This window comes from Salvelinus alpinus, chromosome 12 (assembly GCF_045679555.1).
Source record: "Salvelinus alpinus chromosome 12, SLU_Salpinus.1, whole genome shotgun sequence".
Taxonomy (NCBI): Eukaryota; Metazoa; Chordata; class Actinopteri; order Salmoniformes; family Salmonidae; genus Salvelinus; species Salvelinus alpinus.
In genome coordinates, this window is record NC_092097.1 from 8,279,996 (window position 1) to 8,297,969 (window position 17,974).

At 44.7% G+C, this 17,974-nt stretch overlaps 1 long non-coding RNA gene across 2 annotated transcripts in view; it reads left to right on the forward strand.

Moving 5' to 3' along the window:
* Positions 1-16,040, forward strand: part of LOC139535431 (uncharacterized) — an 18,572-nt gene extending 2,532 nt beyond the window's left edge. Inside the window, exons 2-3 of one of the 2 annotated variants that reach the window (XR_011667127.1) lie at positions 7,104-7,170; positions 7,371-16,040. This is a non-coding gene — a long non-coding RNA (uncharacterized lncRNA). Of the gene's footprint in view, positions 1-7,103 lie in introns of both variants that reach the window. The other variant, XR_011667126.1, reaches the window with a different exon arrangement.
* The last annotated feature ends 1,934 nt before the right edge of the window (positions 16,041-17,974 follow it).

Below are 17,974 nucleotides of genomic sequence, written 5' to 3' on the forward strand. Positions count from 1 at the left end.
CCTAAAACCCGGAAATGAGTTACCTCTGGTTCATTCAGCCATCCCTATGGGGAAAATGAGGGTTTTGTGATGAACACCAACAATAAGGTATGAGGTTAACACAGGCTTAGTAGATCTTATACATTTTGTTCTATGAGATAATACCAGTCAGTTAACATGCCTTTTATGAATTATGAAGCCTTTATGTGATTTATGTACTTTTTTTAAATTACATAAATACTTCAAAATTCACAAAAAATGACATTAGCTGATGAAGATTATCTCAAAGACCAAAACATATAAGATCTCCTAAACCTGTGTTTAGAACTGTTATGCAGATGAATGAGGACCCAAAAGCGACGTAATAGTAACAGAGTCTTTATTCCAGTATAAAACAAATAATGATACTCCTGGATATAAATCAATGGAAATCCAAAACAGGAAACTGAAATCCTCTCGTCAATAGAGAGGAACGACTGGAGACGCGACCACAGACTGCAGGTCGCTTCAGGAAGGCACAGGCCGTAGCTGACATAGACACCTGCTCACACGCAGCATCTGAAGAAGGCAAAAGAACACGACAGGGCGGAACAAGACACAGGAACTGCAAACATCCAACAAGAATCCGACAAGGACAGGAGCGGAAAACAGAGGGAGAAATAGGGACTCTAATCAGAGGGCAAAATAGGGGACAGGTGTGAAAGAGTAAATGAGGTCGTAGGGAGAATGAGAAACAGCTGGGAGCATGAACGGAACGATAGAGAGAGAGAAAGAGAAAGAACCTAATAAGACCAGCAGAGGGAAGCACAGGGACAAGACATGATCAAAGACAAAACATGACAGTACCCCCCCACTCACCGAGCGCCTCCTGGCGCACTCGAGGAGGAACCCTGGCGGCAACGAAGGAAATCATCGATCAACGAACGGTCCAGCACGTCCCGAGATGGAACCCAACTCCTCTCCTCAGGACCGTAACCCTCCCAATCCACTAAGTACTGGTGACCACGTCCCCGAGAACGCATGTCCATGATCTTCCGTACCTTGTAAATAGGAGCGCCCTCGACAAGGACGGGGGGGGGGAGGGAAGACGAACGGGGGCGCGAAGAAAAGGCTTGACACAGGAGACATGGAAGACAGGGTGGACGCGACGAAGATGTTGCGGAAGAAGCAGTCGCACAGCGACAGGATTGACGACCTGAGAGACACGGAACGGACCAATGAACCGCGGAGTCAACTTGCGAGAAGCTGTCGTAAGGGGAAGGTTACGAGTGGAAAGCCACACTCTCTGACCGCGACAATACCTAGGACTCTTAATCCTACGCTTATTGGCGGCTCTCACAGTCTGCGCCCTGTAACGGCAAAGTGCAGACCTGACCCTCCTCCAGGTGCGCTCACAACGTTGGACAAAAGCCTGAGCGGAGGGAACGCTGGACTCGGCGAGCTGGGACGAAAACAGAGGAGGCTGGTAGCCAAGACTACTCTGAAACGGGGACAGCCCGGTAGCAGACGAAGGAAGCGAGTTGTGAGCGTACTCAGCCCAGGGGAGCTGTTCTGCCCAAGACGCAGGGTTTCGAAACGAAAGGCTGCGTAAAATGCGACCAATCGACTGATTGGCCCTTTCTGCTTGACCGTTAGACTGGGGATGAAACCCGGAAGAGAGACTGACGGAAGCACCAATCAAACGACAGAACTCCCTCCAAAACTGTGACGTGAATTGCGGACCTCTGTCTGAAACGGCGTCTAACGGGAGGCCATGAATTCTGAACACATTCTCAATGATGATTTGTGCCGTCTCCTTAGCGGAAGGAAGCTTAGCGAGGGGAATGAAATGTGCCGCCTTAGAGAACCTATCGATAACCGTAAGAATCACAGTCTTCCCCGCAGACGAAGGCAGACCGGTAATAAAGTCTAAGGCGATGTGAGACCATGGTCGAGAAGGAATGGGAAGCGGTCTGAGACGACCGGCAGGAGGAGAGTTACCTGACTTAGTCTGCGCGCAGTCCGAACAAGCAGCCACGAAACGACGCGTGTCCCGCTCCTGAGTAGGCCACCAAAACCGCTGGCGAATAGAAGCAAGCGTACCCCGAACGCCGGGGTGGCCAGCTAACTTGGCAGAGTGAGCCCACTGAAGAACAGCCAGACGAGTAGAGACAGGAACGAACAGAAGGTTACTAGGACAAGCGCGCGGCGACGCAGTGTGAGTGAGTGCTTGCTTTACCTGTCTCTCAATTCCCCAGACAGTCAACCCGACAACACGCCCTTCAGGGAGAATCCCCTCGGGGTCGGTAGAAGCCACAGAAGAACTAAAGAGACGGGATAAGGCATCAGGCTTGGTGTTCTTATTTCCCGGACGATAGGAAATCACGAACTCGAAACGATCGAAAAACAACGCCCAACGAGCTTGACGTGCATTAAGTCGTTTGGCCGAACGGATGTACTCAAGGTTCTTATGGTCAGTCCAAACGACAAAAGGGACGGTCGCCCCCTCCAACCACTGTCGCCATTCGCCTATGGCTAAGCGGATGGCGAGCAGTTCGCGGTTACCCACATCATAGTTGCGTTCCGATGGCGACAGGCGATGAGAAAAGTAAGCGCAAGGATGGACCTTATCGTCAGACTGGAAGCGCTGAGACAGAATGGCTCCCACGCCCACCTCTGAAGCGTCAACCTCGACAATGAATTGTTTAGTGACGTCAGGAGTAACAAGGATAGGAGCGGATGTAAAACGCTTCTTGAGGAGATCAAAAGCTCCCTGGGCGGAACCGGACCACTTAAAGCAAGTCTTGACAGAAGTCAGAGCGGTGAGAGGGGCAGCCACTTGACCGAAATTACGAATGAAACGCCGATAGAAATTAGCGAAACCGAGAAAACGCTGCAACTCGACACGTGACTTAGGGACGGGCCAATCGCTGACAGCCTGGACCTTAGCGGGATCCATCTGAATGCCTTCAGCGGAAATAACAGAACCGAGAAAAGTGACAGAGGAGACATGAAAGGCGCACTTCTCAGCCTTCACGTAGAGACAATTCTCTAAAAGGCGCTGGAGTACACGTCGAACGTCCTGAACATGAATCTCGAGTGACGGTGAAAAAATCAGAATATCGTCAAGGTAAACGAAAACAAAAATGTTCAGCATGTCTCTCAGTACATCATTAACTAATGCCTGAAAGACAGCTGGAGCATTAGCGAGACCGAACGGCAGAACCCGGTATTCAAAATGCCCTAACGGAGTGTTAAACGCCGTTTTCCACTCGTCCCCCTCTCTGATGCGTACGAGATGGTAAGCGTTACGAAGGTCCAACTTAGTAAAGCACCTGGCTCCCTGCAAAATCTCGAAGGCTGACGACATAAGGGGAAGCGGATAACGATTCTTAACCGTTATGTCATTCAGCCCTCGATAATCCACGCAGGGGCGCAGAGTACCGTCCTTCTTCTTAACAAAGAAAAATCCCGCTCCGGCGGGAGAGGAAGAAGGCACCACGGTACCGGCGTCGAGAGAAACAGACAGATAATCCTCGAGAGCCTTACGTTCGGGAGCCGACAGAGAGTATAGTCTACCCCGAGGGGGAGTGGTCCCCGGAAGGAGATCAATACAACAATCATACGACCGGTGAGGAGGAAGGGAGCTGGCTCTGGACCGACTGAAGACCGTGCGCAGATCATGATATTCCTCCGGCACTCCTGTCAAATCACCAGGTTCCTCCTGAGTAGAGGGGACAGAAGACACAGGAGGGATAGCAGACATTAAACACTTCACATGACAAGAAACGTTCCAAGATAGAATAGAATTACTAGACCAATTAATAGAAGGATTATGACATACTAGCCAGGGATGACCCAAAACAACAGGTGTAAAAGGTGAACGAAAAATCAAAAAGGAAATGGTCTCACTGTGGTTACCAGATACTGTGAGGGTTAAAGGTAGTGTCTCACATCTGATACTGGGGAGAAGACTACCATCTAAGGCGAACATGGGCGTGGGCTTCCCTAACTGTCTGAGAGGAATGTCATGTTTCCGAGCCCATGCTTCGTCCATAAAACAACCCTCAGCCCCTGAGTCTATCAAGGCACTGCAGGAAGCAGCCGAACCGGTCCAGCGTAGATGGACCGACAAGGTAGTACAGGATCTTGATGGAGAGACCTGAGTAGTAGCGCTCACCAGTAGCCCTCCGCTTACTGATGAGCTCTGGCTTTTACTGGACATGACATGACAAAATGTCCAGCAGAACCGCAATAGAGGCAAAGGCGGTTGGTGATTCTCCGTTCCCTCTCCTTAGTCGAGATGCGAATACCTCCCAGCTGCATGGGCTCAGTCTCTGAGCCGGTGGGAGGAGATGGTTGAGATGCGGAGAGGGGAAGCACCGTTAACGCGAGCTCTCTTCCACGAGCTCGATGACGAAGATCTATCCGTCGTTCTATGCGGATGGCGAGTGCAATCAAAGAGTCCACGCTGGAAGGAACCTCCCGGGAGAGAATCTCATCCTTAACCTCAGCGTGAAGTCCCTCCAGAAAACGAGCGAGCAACGCCGGCTCGTTCCAGTCACTGGAGGCAGCAAGAGTGCGAAACTCTATAGAGTAATCCGTTATGGATCGATCACCTTGACATAGGGAAGCCAGGGCCCTGGAAGCCTCCTTCCCAAAAACTGAACGATCAAAAACCCGTATCATCTCCTCTTTAAAGTTCTGATAATCGTTAGAACACTCAGCCCTTGCCTCCCAGATAGCTGTGCCCCACTCCCGAGCCCGACCAGTAAGGAGTGATATGACGTAAGCGATCCGAGCTCTCTCTCTTGAGTACGTGTTGGGCTGGAGAGAGAACACAATATCACACTGGGTGAGAAAGGAGCGACACTCAGTGGGCTGCCCAGAGTAACATGGTGGGTTATTAACCCTAGGTTCCGGAGACTCGGAAGACCAGGAAGTAGCTGGTGGCACGAGACGAAGACTCTGAAACTGTCCAGAGAGATCGGAGACCTGAGCGGCCAGGGTCTCAACGGCATGACGAGCAGCAAACAATTCCTGCTCGTGTCTGCCGAGCATAGCTCCCTGGAACTCGACGGCAGTGTTGAGAGAATCCGTAGTCGCTGGGTCCATTCTTGGTCGGATTCTTCTGTTATGCAGATGAATGAGGACCCAAAAGCGACGTAATAGTAACAGAGTCTTTATTCCAGTATAAAACAAATAATGATACTCCTGGATATAAATCAATGGAAATCCAAAACAGGAAACTGAAATCCTCTCGTCAATAGAGAGGAACGACTGGAGACGCGACCACAGACTGCAGGTCGCTTCAGGAAGGCACAGGCCGTAGCTGACATAGACACCTGCTCACACGCAGCATCTGAAGAAGGCAAAAGAACACGACAGGGCGGAACAAGACACAGGAACTGCAAACATCCAACAAGAATCCGACAAGGACAGGAGCGGAAAACAGAGGGAGAAATAGGGACTCTAATCAGAGGGCAAAATAGGGGACAGGTGTGAAAGAGTAAATGAGGTCGTAGGGAGAATGAGAAACAGCTGGGAGCATGAACGGAACGATAGAGAGAGAGAAAGAGAAAGAACCTAATAAGACCAGCAGAGGGAAGCACAGGGACAAGACATGATCAAAGACAAAACATGACAAGAACAAACCTTATTTTTGGTGTTTATCCCCAAAACCATTTTTTTCCCTAAATGCTTTGTCCAAAAAGATGCTAATACTATTTCTCTCTATAAGAACTAGCTGAAAGCCATGCCCCTAATAAGCAACGTCTCCTGAAAATAATCGAAGGATTACAATTTAAAAAAGACCCAGGTGCTAGGTCAACCCAGCATGAGAGTAAAAATACACAACTGATGGTTAAATTAACCCATGTTTAGGTAATCCCAACAACCCAATTTGTTGGGTTATTCACGCAACCCACCTGGCTGGGTCAAAATAATCATGAATGTGTTTTGTCCATTTTATAACCAGCGCTGGGTTACCAAATAACCCAAATTGGGTTGTTTTTAGCCCATAATCTTTTCGAGTGTATTATTGTCTAGACACGACGTTGAAATATCTTCAAGCCTAGAATAAAAACCTCCAGGCTTCTGTCAATAGAGTCAATTGAATGAAAAAAATAATAATTATAGAATAAACTAATCCTGTGCAAAACGTCCTCTGAAATAACGCACATGATGGGATAATAATTGCATAACCAACGTCTCTAGTACAGGGTTCATACATTACTTTCCCATGATTTCTCCATGACTTTGAACCAAATTTCCATTAACAATAATTGCCGGCGTCTCTATGCACGTATAAAAAAGTATCGACACTGGGAGGCTCCTCTCTGATCCCTGTCTTTTTACAAGGAACTCAACCCCTCAACCAATACCTGTTAGGAAACTGCATAAAACCTTCAGTCTGGAGCGCTACTGGGTGTGCAGGCTTTTGATCCAGCCCTGCTCAAGCAGATCAGAGTCAGTTTATCAAGGTCCGGTTGAGCAGCTCATTTGTAAAATGTGGTTTGTTAGAGGGGGACTGGAATAAAAGCCTCCACAAACAGTACACTCTTAGAAAGAAAGGTGCTATATAGAACCATATAGGTTTCTTTGGTTTGTCCCCATAGGTGAACCCTAAAACCCTTTATGTAGGGTTCTTCATAGAACCCCCTGTATATGCTTCTACCTAAAACCCTCTATGAAGGGTTTTAACAAGAAGCATTTTATCATATAAATGTTCTTCCTGGAACCCTCTATGAATGTTTCCAAAAGCCTTATTTGCCTTTAGAATTAAATAATTTATGACAATACATTATACAGTATACTGTGTAAACTGAACCCCCTCGGGGGGTAAGACTTTTTTTTCTAGAAGGGATACAGCTTTTGTCCCCTCAAAAAGAAGTTGGCGCAAGGTTAAGGATAATTAACGTAGTAGGTTAGGAGAACTAGGTTAAGGTAGGGAAAAGGGTTAGGATTAGCCAAAATGCCACTTTTCACATCAGTTTGAAGAAAGCTGCATCCCATTTAGACATGACTGCTTAAGACCTAGGCCTAATCAATGAAGAAAATCAATTAAATGTCATTTTCTTCAAGTGCCAATCTTACTTGCTGCCTCTTGTAATGTTAACCGTTTTCAACTCTTTTTGGTTTCATAGAGGTGGAGCAGGATTTCCTGAAGTTATTTTTCTTTGCCCTTCCTTTTCATCTGAAGTATCACATCCTGTAAGATATATTTTCAGTTTGCATATAACATATGCAAAGTAAAATACTGTTCATGTTGTTTGTGACAACAAGAGGTTTCCAAATATGTGTGTTTTGGGATAGAGAGGGTTCCCATTAACCTACTCATGTTGATTGAGTGCAGTTATTGAACTAGCTCTTCTTGTTCCATGCTGAATTCTTTCTCAAACTTCTCCTTTTAGATCCTCAAATTCTTGAAAACCCTCTTTGACTGTTTAAAATGTTCACATCAGATGAGGTATTAATCTCTTTTCATTTACTGTGTACAGTGCCTAGTGTTATGTTCACAACAATAAGTGCATTGAGGATTATATATTTCAAGTGTTCATACCTGTCAGCATTTCATGGCAGTCACTTTCTGCTTGAAGACCTAGACTCTCAAAGGCAGCATTAATCTATTATAACAATGACATAATGTAACTGACGCCAAACATTCTTTATTCATGAAGTTAACAAATAATTATTTGAATTACAAAAACAAGTGATGGGCTTCCTCTCTTAGAAAGTCAACTAAGAGAACATATGTTGGTTTGAGGACAAAGTAGACCACAAAATGTCAGAATTTCGCATTCAGGTACTGGCATGTACACTTAGCCTGAATAGACTGCATGTTTTACTCGCACAGATGGATTTTCTCTTCTGACCTTTTAAAACATATCCTTCAGTATATTACATGAGTTCCTTGTTGCATTGATTCTGTTCGAGAAATAAACATGACAGATGATATACTCTAGTCACTGTATCCTGTTATAATCAAATACTGATCTGATGCACTAATACGAGGCTTTCATTTCCGAACTGAAACATAAAGGAAAGGAAAAATAGGATAACAATAATAGTACCGCTTTTTTTTATTTTTTAAAGGACTATACCCAATGGGCACACACTGTTGAATCAACATTGTTTCCACGTCGTCTCAATGACATTACGTTGAACCAATGTGGAATAGACGTTGAGTTAATGTCCGTGCCCGGTAAGATTTTACTCTGTCGTTTCAACATAGGCCTATGCCTGAACATTTACCGGTACATACCTGCAATTATTGAATGGCTAAGCGTTGAGAATCAATTGTTTTCTTGCAGCTTCCTATCTTTTTGCACAGCCTCTGAATCCACCTTGACTTTCTGACATTTTACGTTCTGGACTTTGAATACGGCTGACTGGGTTTGCAATTGGTCTAGGAACAAGATTCAGAAATAACATGTCAGAACTCAGCATAATCTATGCATAATCACATTTATTTAAAATGAATGCTCCTGATATTTGAGATACATTGAATTGAGGCTCATTTGATCACACTTGACTAATAGTGGCTTGCTGGTCAGTTGAAAAATCAATGGTGGCATGCCAATGTTCATGTGACCATCGTGGTTTACAGAAGCAAATGTTTGGAACATGTTAATGGTTTTCTAAAGAACCATTGGCCATCACACCCCTCTTTTGATTGATACTCATTGGGGTAATAACAACAGGTGAACGTAAAGGGTAACTTAAGGAAATCAAGGGCAAGGCAAAACAAACATCTGCCTCGGCTCTCTATAGAAGTGTTATTCCACCATTTCCCACCCCAATATCACCAGATCCATGTCATATCACACACTATTATGTTTTTATCTGTGTTCACACCAAACTAAGTTTACTCATGTCTTCATTTTTCATTGGTGGCACAACTTTTATCTTGAATACATCTTTGGAGGGGTGAGCAAATATATGAAGAAAGAATTCTACCTCGAGATGCATGTGTAACTCATTTTGCACTAAACTGTAGAGGCCGGTTTGGCCTAATGTTAAACCTATTTCCTTAACTAAAAAGCACCTTCAATGGAGTATCTGGGTCTGATAAACCAGCCCTAAATGTTTAAAGGTTTTTGCCCTAGCACTACACAGCTGATTCAAATAATCAAGCAAAGCTTAAAGATGAGTTGGTTATTTTAATAAAAATAATTCAAAATAAAGTTAAATGTATTTGTCACATACGGCAAATACAATAGGTGTAGACCTTACATTGAAATGCTTACTTACGAGTCCTTAATAAGGATCCGCCCCTTTTTTTAAATTTTCGCCTAAAATGATATACCAAAATCTAACTGCCTGTAAACTCAGGCCCTGAAGCAAGGATATGCATAGTCTTGGTACCATTTGAAAGGAAACACTTTGAAGTTTGTGGAAATGTGAAAGGAATGTAGGAGAATATAACACAATTGATCTGGTAAAAGATAATACAAAGAAAACCAATCGTTCTTTTGTATTTTCCTTGTACCATCATCTTTGAAATGAAAGAGAAAGGCCATAATATATTATTCCAGCCCAGGTGCCATTTAGATGGCAGCAGTGTATGTGCAAAGTTTTAGACTGATCCAATGAACCATTGGATATCTGTTCAAAATGTTGTATCAAGACTGCCCAAATGTGCCTAATTTGTTTATTAATAACTTTTCATGTACAAAATTGTGCACTCTCCTCAAACAATAGCATGGTATTCATTCACTGTAATAGCTACTGTAAATTGGACAGTGCAGTTACATTAACAAGAATTTAAGCTTTCTACCAATATCAGATATGTCTATGTCCTGGGAAATGTTCTTGTTACTTACAACCTCATGCTAATCGCATTAGCCTATGTTAACTCAATCGTCCCGTGGACGGGACACCGATCTTAACCAACAATGCAGAGTTTTCAAAAAGTAAACAAGAAAAATGTGCTAAATAAACAAAAGGAAAAATTCTAACACAATAAAATAACAAAAACGAGGGGTACCGGTACCTAGCCAATGTGCAGGGGTATCGGTTAGTCGAGGTAGTTGAAGAAATACATGTATGTATATATAGGTAGGGGTAAAGTGACTAGGCATAGACAATAAATAGAGTAGCAGCAGCGTATGTGAAGAGTGTGTGTGTGTGTGTGTGTGTGTGTGTGTGTGTGTGTGTGTGTGTGTGTGTGTGTGTGTGTGTGTGTGTGTGTGTGTGTGTGTGTGTGTGTGTGTGTGTGTGTGTGTGTGTGTGTGTGTGTGTGTGTGTGTGTGTGTGTGTGTGTGTGTGTGTGTGTGTGGAGTCAATATGCATGTGTGTGAGTGTGCGTGTGTGCGTGTGTGTTTGTGTTGGAGTGTCAGTCTAGTCTAGAGTCCAGTGAGTGTACATCGATCCTGTGCAAGAGAGTCAGTGCAAAAAGTAAGAATAAAATAAGGGGCTCAGTGCAAATAGTCCGGTTAGACATTTGATTAACTGTTCAGCAGTCTTATAGCTTGGGGGTAGATGCTGCTAAGGAGCTTTTGGTCCCAATCTTGGCTCTCCGGTACCGCTTGCCATGCGATACCGGAGAGAACAGTCTATGACTTGGGAAGCTGGAGTCTTTGACAATTTTTAGGGCCTTCCTCTGATCGCCTGGCATAGAGGTTCTGGATGACAGGAAGCTGGATAGATGCCGAGAAGTTGCCATACCAAGTGTTGATAAAGCCAGTCAGGATGCTCTCGATGGTGCAACTGTAGATCTTTTTGAGGATCAGTGGGCCCTTGCCAAAACTTTTTAACCTCCTGAGGGTGAATAGGTGTTGCCGTGCCCTCTTCACGACTGTCTTCGTGTGTTTGGACCATGATAGGCCCTTAGTGATGTGGACACCAAGGAAATTGACCTGCTCCACTATAGCTCTGTTGATCTGAATGGAGGCGTGCGCGGCACTCCTTTTCCTGTAGCCCACGATCAGCTTCTTTATCTTGCTCACATTGTTGGCCTGGCACCGCACTGCCAGATCTCTGACCTCCTCCCTGTAGGCTTTCTCATCATCGTCGGTGATCAGCCGACCACCGTCGTGTCGTCTGCAAACTTAATGACGGTGTTGGCGTTGTGCATGGCCATGCAATCGTGGGTGAACAGGGAGCACAGGAGGGGACTAAGCACGCACCTTTGAGGGGCCCTTGTGTTATTGGTCAGTGTGGCAGATATGTTGTTGCCTACGCTCACCACCTAGGGGCATTCTGACAGGATAACCAGGGTCCAGTTGCAGAAGGAGGTGTTCAGTCCCAGGGACATTAGCTTCATGATGAGCTTGGAGGGCACAATGGTGTTGAACGCTGAGCTGTAGTCAATTAACAGCATTCTCACATAGGTGTGTGTTCCTTTTGTCCAGGTGGGAAAGGGCAGTGTGGAGTGCAATAGATATTGCGTCATCTGTGGATCTGTTGGGGAGGTATGCGAATTCGAGTCAGTCTAAGGTTTCTGGGATGATGGTGTTGATGTGTTAACCTTTTTTAAGGTCTTACTCACGTAGACTATGGTGAATATGATCACACAGTTGTCCGGAACAGCTGGTGCTCTCATGCATGCTTCAGTGTTGCTTGCTTCGAAGCGAGCATAGAAGGCATTTAGCTCATCTGGTAAGCTTGCTTCACTGAGCATCTCACGACTGAGTTTCCCTTTGCAATCCGTGATAGTTTGCAAGCCCTGCCACATCCGACGAGCATCAGAGCTAGTGTAATAGGATTCGATCTTAGTCCTGTATTGACGTTTTGCCTGTTAGATGGTTTGTTAGAGGGCGTAGCGGGATTTCTTATAAGTGTCCAGATTAAGCTGGTGACTAATGTGGTATACTCCTCATTGCCGTTGGATGAATCCGGGAACATATTCCAGTCTGTACTAGCGAAACAGTCCTGTAGATTAGCATCTGTTTCAGTGGACCACTTCCGTATTGAGTGCATCACTGATACTTCCTGTTTGAGTTTTTGCTGTTAAGCAGGAATCAGGAGGATAGAGTTGTGGTCAGATTTGCTAAATGGAGGGAGAGGGAGAGCTTTGTACAGTATATGTTTCTGTGTGTGGAGTAAAGATTATCCAGAATTTTCCCCCCTCTTGTTGCATGTGCTGGTAGAAATGAGGTAAAATGGATTTCAGTTTTCCTGAAATAAAGTCCCCGGCCACTCGGAGTGCTGCCTCTGGATGAGCATTTTCTTGTTTGCTTAGGGCCTTATACAGCTCGTTCAGTGCAATCTTAGTGCCACCATCGGTTTGATGTGGTAAATAGACAGCTACGAAGAATATGGATTAAAACTCTCTTGGTAAATAGTGTGATCTACAATCAATAGGTACTCTAACTCAGGCGAGCAAAACCTAGAGACCTCCTTAATATTAAAGATTGCGCACCAGCTGTTGTTGACAAAAGAGACACACACCACCCCCCCTGATCTTACCGGAAGCTGCTTTTCTGTCTTGCCGATATACAGAAAACCCAGCTAACTGTATATTATCCATGTCCTTGTTCTGCCACGACTCGGTGAAACATAGGATATTACAGTTTTGAATTTCTTGTTGCTTGGATAGTCTCAAACGGAGCTCATCCAGTTTATTCTCCAGTGATTGCATGTTCGCCAATAAAACGGAAGGTAAAGGTGGATTATCCTTTCGCTGACGCAGTCTCGCTAGGCATCCGAGTAGTGGAGTTCTAGGGCAAAAACCAAAATGTGCACCCAGGGTGACAGCAAATTGGTAACGTTCTTTGACAACAGCACATAATTGACAGAGTTAGTAAATTAGCAAGCAAGGGCCTTTGGCTATAGCCATTTTCTTTCTCCAGAAAACATTAGTACGCAAACTGAAATTTTGGTACAGTACGTTAGTTAGCTAATAATGTCTGCTAGGCTGGGGTTGGAGACACATTTACAAAAAAACTAATATTTTGCAATAAAATATTTAGATAATTAGCTAAATAATTAACATCGTGAAATATTATGTTAGCTAGTAGCTAGCTCCCTACCTGGAGGTGAAGACAGACAGACAACATTTTTAAAAATTGAAATTCAATGGCTGAGCTGAGAGCTCAACAGGCAGACAGGACAGATATGTTTTTCCAATGAGTGAGCAGAATGTAATGATTTCTTCACTTTAAAAACCTAAAAAACTTCTAAACGTTATTCAATCCTAAACTAAATTGTAACAATTCTAAGATATTGATGTGATAGTTCTCTGCAGTTCTTGCTTATGTGCTGTGCTGTTAGCTAAAAGCTTTACATATAACAGTTAGGGTACATTCAGCTGCAAGCATTGTAGCTGCAGGGGCAGAAACTTATTTTTGTATTTAGCGTGTGAGGAATGTAAACTACATGGCTGAAAGTATGTGGACACCTGCTCTTCGAACATCTCATTCCAAAAACATGGGCATTAATATGGAGTTGTCCCCCCTTTGCTGTTATAACAGCCTCCACTCTTCTGGGATGGCTTTCTGCTAGATGTTGGAACATTGATGCAGGGACTTTCTTCCATTCAGCCAGAAGCACTGATGTTGGGCGACTAGGCCTGGCTTGCAATCCGCGTTCCAATTCATCCCAAAGGTGTTCGATGGGGTTGAGGTCAGGGCTCTGTCGAGGCCAGTCAAGTTCTTCCACACCAATCTCGACAAACCATTTCTGTATGGACCTTGCTTTGTGCACTGGGGTATTGTCATGCTGAAACAGGAAAGGGCCTTCCCAAAACTGTTGCCACAAAGTTAGAAGCACAGAATCGTCTAGAACGTCATTGTATGCTATAGCATTAAGATTTCCCTTCACAGGAACTAAGGGGTCTAGCCCAAACCATGAAAAACAACCCCAGACCATTATTCCTCCTCCACCAAACTTTACAGTTGGCACTATGCATTGGGGCAGGTAGCATGGCATCCGCATGGCATCCGCCAAACCCATATTTGTCCATCGAACTGCCAGATCGTGAAGCGTGATTCATCACTCAGCGAACGCACTTCCACTGCTCCAGAGCCCAATGGCAGCGAGCTTTACACCACTCCAGCCTACGCTTGGCACTGCGTATGGTGATCTTAGGCTTGTGTGCAGCTGCTCAGCCATGGAAACCAATTTCCTGAACCTCCCGACTAACAGGTATTGTGCTGACATTGCTTCCAGAGGCAGTTTGGAACTCAGTAGAGAGTGTTGCAACCAAGGTCCCATTCAGTTGGCGCCCCCCCTTGGTTTGTGCTGTGGTGGAGACCTTTGTGGGTTATACTCGGCCTTGTCTCCGGATTGTAATGTTGGTGGTTGAGGATTTCCCTCTAGTGGTGCGGGGGCTGTGCTTTGGCAAAGTGGGTGGGGTTATATCCTTCCTGTTTGGCCCTGTCCGGGGGTTTCTTCGGATGGGGCCACAGTGTCTCCTGACCGCTCCTGTCTCAGCCTCCAGTATTTATGCTGCAGTAGTTTATGTGTCGGGGGGCTAGGGTCAGTTGGTTACCTGGAGTACTTCTCCTGTCTTATCCAGTGTCCTGTGTGAATTTAAGTATGCTCTCTCTAATTCTTTCGTTCTCTCTTTCTCTCTGAGAACCTGAGCCCTAGGACCATATGTCAGGACTACCGGGCATGATGACACCTTGCTGTCCCCAGTCCGCCTGGCCTTGCTGCTATTCCAGTTTCAACTGTTCTGCCTGCGGTTACGGAACCCCTACCTGTCCCAGACCTGCTGTTTTCAACTCTTAATGATCGGCTATGAAAAGCCAACTGAGATTTATTCCTGATTATTATTTGACCATGCTTGTCATTTATGAACATTTTGAAAATCTTGGCGCTCTCTAATTTTCTCCTTCTCTCTTTCTTTCTCTCGGAGGACCTGAGCCCTAGGACCATACGTCGGGACTACCGGCCGTGGTGACTCCTTGCTGTCCCCAGTCCGCCTGGCCTTGCTGCTATTCCAGTTTCAACTGTTCTGCCTGCGGTTATGGAACCCCTACCTGTCCCAGACCTGCTGTTTTCAACTCTTAATGATCGGCTATGAAAAGCCAACTGAGATTTATTCCTGATTATTATTTGACCATGCTTGTCATTTATGAACATTTTGAAAATCTTGGCTCTCTCTAATTTTCTCCTTCTCTCTTTCTTTCTCTCGGAGGACCTGGGCCCTAGGACCATGCGTCGGGACTGCCGCCCGTGGTGACTCCTTGCTGTCCCCAGTCCGCCTGGCCTTGCTGCTATTCCAGTTTCAGCTGTTCTGCCTGCGGTTATGGAACCGCCACCTGTCCCAGACCTGTTGTTTTTCAACTCTTGATGATCGGCTATGAAAAGCCAACTGAAAATTATTCATGATTATTATTTGACCATGCTTGTCACTTATGAACATTTTTGAACATCTTGGCATAGTTCTGTTATAATCTCCACCCGGCACAGCCAGAAGAGGACTGGCCACCCCTCATAGCCTGGTTCCTCTCTAGGTTTCTTCCTAGGTTTTGGCCTTTCTAGGGAGTTTTTCCTAGCCACCGTGCTTCTACACCTGCATTACTAGCTGTTTGGGGTTTTAGGCTGGGTGTCTGTACAGCACTTCGAGATATTAGCTGATGTACGAAGGGCTATATAAAATAAAATTGAATTGAATTGAATTGAATTCAGTGAGCTTGTATGGCCTACCACTTCATGGCTGAGCCGTTGTTGCTCCTAGACATTTCCACTTCACAATAACAGCACTTACAGTTGACCGGGGCAGCTCTAGCAGGGCAGAAATTTGACGAACTGACTTGTTGGAAAGGTGGCATCCTATGACGGTGCCATGTTGAAAGTCACTGAGCTCTTCAGTATGTGCCATTCTATTGTCTGTGGAGATTGCATGGCTGTGTGCTCAAATTTATATAGCTGTTAGCAACGGGTGTGGCTGATATAGCAGAATCCACTAATTTGAAGGGTCCACATGTTAACGGGGAAATTGAAAGTTCCATCACACCATAGTTATATATTTATTTTCTTAATATATGGCTCGGCATTATACTAATCGATGGAAACATTGTAGCCTCGGTTAGCCAATTCATTCAAGCAATCCAATAACTGTGAATGGGGATATTTTGTTTTATAATTAGGCTGCAATAAATAAATACAGACCTGATCCAGATAAAATGACAGCTTGTGTTCAGTTGTTTTATTTGTTTGTTATTACATTTTCTTTCTCTTGAATTATATGTCTTTAATTATATCATAATATCTCTCCTTGCTATATGAACACAATATCCCGTATCTGGGGTTTTTTTTGTGGAAAAAAAAACAACAACATAAAAGTGTTACAAAACCATTCACATCATCCATGTATGAAACACATGATTGAAAGTGTGTCTTTGTGTAATTATGTCAAAATACCTCCTTCCAAGTCCCTTGAGCATATGAAAATGAGGAGGATGACTAAAACATATTGTCTGTTCCCTCATGGATCAGACTACCGTCACAGGACAACAAATAATTCATATCAATTTTCATTGGATCAAACAATTGATTCCTGCGTTAACAATGACAGGTCTTTGATCTCATCAAGTACATCAGTTTAACCTCAAGGTGGTTATGTCTGAAAGTTTTTTTTAAATGACTTGAAAAATAAGTAAAACTCTAGCAGTGGAGTGATATACTATGTCATTTTGCAATATAACGCGCCATTTCTTCCAGGATAAGGATAAACCTTCAGGACTTAAGAACCAATTGATGCTATATATGCAATGTGGTCGGAGACTCCGTATGGCGGGTGTGAGGAAATAGCGGGGCCTCCGGAGGCATGCAGAGGGCAAATTGAGCCCTGTACCTCCCAAATTTTGTAACATTGCGGAGACTCTGCACAGACATGATTGGTTGACGGTAATTGGGGGGCGGGAAGTCCTGTATAAACACAAACTCACTTCCTTGACAACTTCCTTCACACCAGCTCTGCTCAACAGCTCTGCGCTGCTCCATATCACTGTAAATGCTGCACAGCCAATGCAGACTGCAGATTGACCATGTAAGGGTCTTTAACTGTCATTAATGTAAGAGTCAATACTGCCACCTAGTGGAAAGAAATAGATAATGGGTTAAGACGAATGATGTATTGAATTGAATTGTATATAAACCCTGGGTTGAGGATGCTATGTATTGGCCGTTGTGAGGCTTTGAAGCCACAGGTCCGCCATTTTTACACTCCCCGGTAGGAGCAGTCCTCCATGGGAATGAATGGAATTCCACAGTGTTTCAAGGACAAAATTACATATATTTAGGTATTTATTTGCATAGCTCACAAATATCATTTCAAAGTATGCATTAAGGAGGCAAAAACGAATGTAGACATTAACAAATGCATTTCTATAGCTTCCATTCCATTTTTTGCCAAGATGGAGGCACGGTGGCCTCAACACAGCACCCCATATCAGTCATCTCTTGAACATACACTATATATACAAAAGTATGTGAACACACCTTCAAATTAGTGAATTCGGCTATTTCAGCCACACCCGTTGCTGACAGGTGTATAAAATCGAGCACACAGCCATGCAATCTCCATAGAGAAACATTGGCAGTAGAATGGCCGTAAAAATCATCTGTCCTCGGTTGCAACACTCACTACTGAGTTCCAAACTGCCTCTGGAAGTAACGTCAGCACAAGAACTGTTCGTCAAGGGAGCTTCATGAAATAGGTTTCCATGGCTGAGCACCCACACACAAGATCACCATGCGCAATGCCAAGCGTCAGCTGGAGTGGTGTAAAGCTCGCTGCCATTTGACTCTAGAGCAGTGGAAACGCGGTCTCTGGAGTGATGAATCACACTTCACCATCTGGCAGTCTGACGGACGAATCTGGGTTTGGAGGATGCCAGGAGAACGATACCTGCCCCAATGCATAGTGCAACCTGTAAAGTTCGGTGGTGGAGGAATAATGGTCTGGGGCTATTTTTCATGGTTCAGGCTAGGTCCCTTAGTTCCTGTGAAGGGAAATCTTAACGCTACAGCATACAATGACATTCTAGACGATTCTGTGCTTCTAACTTTGTGGCAACAGTTTGGGGAAGGCCCTTTCCTGTTTCAGCATGACAATGCCCCA